The following is a 577-nucleotide window of genomic DNA, read 5'->3' on the forward strand; positions in this document are numbered from 1 at the left end:
GTCCCCCTCTTCTCTGCATTTGTTAAACTTGCTTTGCTTCTCATCGGAGACTGTTATTTTCCTTTGTATTTGAATGTTGAGACAATAAAAGAACTGGGGTAGTTTTTTTTAACGACGCTTTGGGGGTTTTTTTGCCATAGTAAGTGAGGAGGGAGCACGAGCGGGCCCCAAGCTGTGACAGCTTAAACGGAATGGGATTTCAGGGAAATAATAAATGAGATTTGAAACGGCTCATTTGAAATACACATCATAATACTCTTCATCCCGCGAGTGAGGGACGTAAATCACCCATCTTTAAAAGCAGTCAGAAAACAAACACATTTCTCACCTCATCTGCGTCAGCAAGTTCCAGTTACAACCCTAATTCTGCAACTGCTCCTGGCCGGTGTTTAAGCACTCGCTAGGTCCAGGGAACGGTGAGGAGCCAAAAGAGCTATAACTAACTAAACTATCCATGTTTATTTAGACTCATATTTTGGTTTTAATTGCGGTAATTTAAGTTTTGCCGAGAGCGCCCTGTTTTGGGGCTTCTCACCCTTTCGTCTCGCTGCTTTGACCGATTGCTTCAGGACAGAGC

Source organism: Phaethon lepturus, unplaced genomic scaffold, assembly GCF_000687285.1.
Source record: "Phaethon lepturus isolate BGI_N335 unplaced genomic scaffold, ASM68728v1 scaffold43355, whole genome shotgun sequence".
Taxonomy (NCBI): domain Eukaryota; kingdom Metazoa; phylum Chordata; class Aves; order Phaethontiformes; family Phaethontidae; genus Phaethon; species Phaethon lepturus.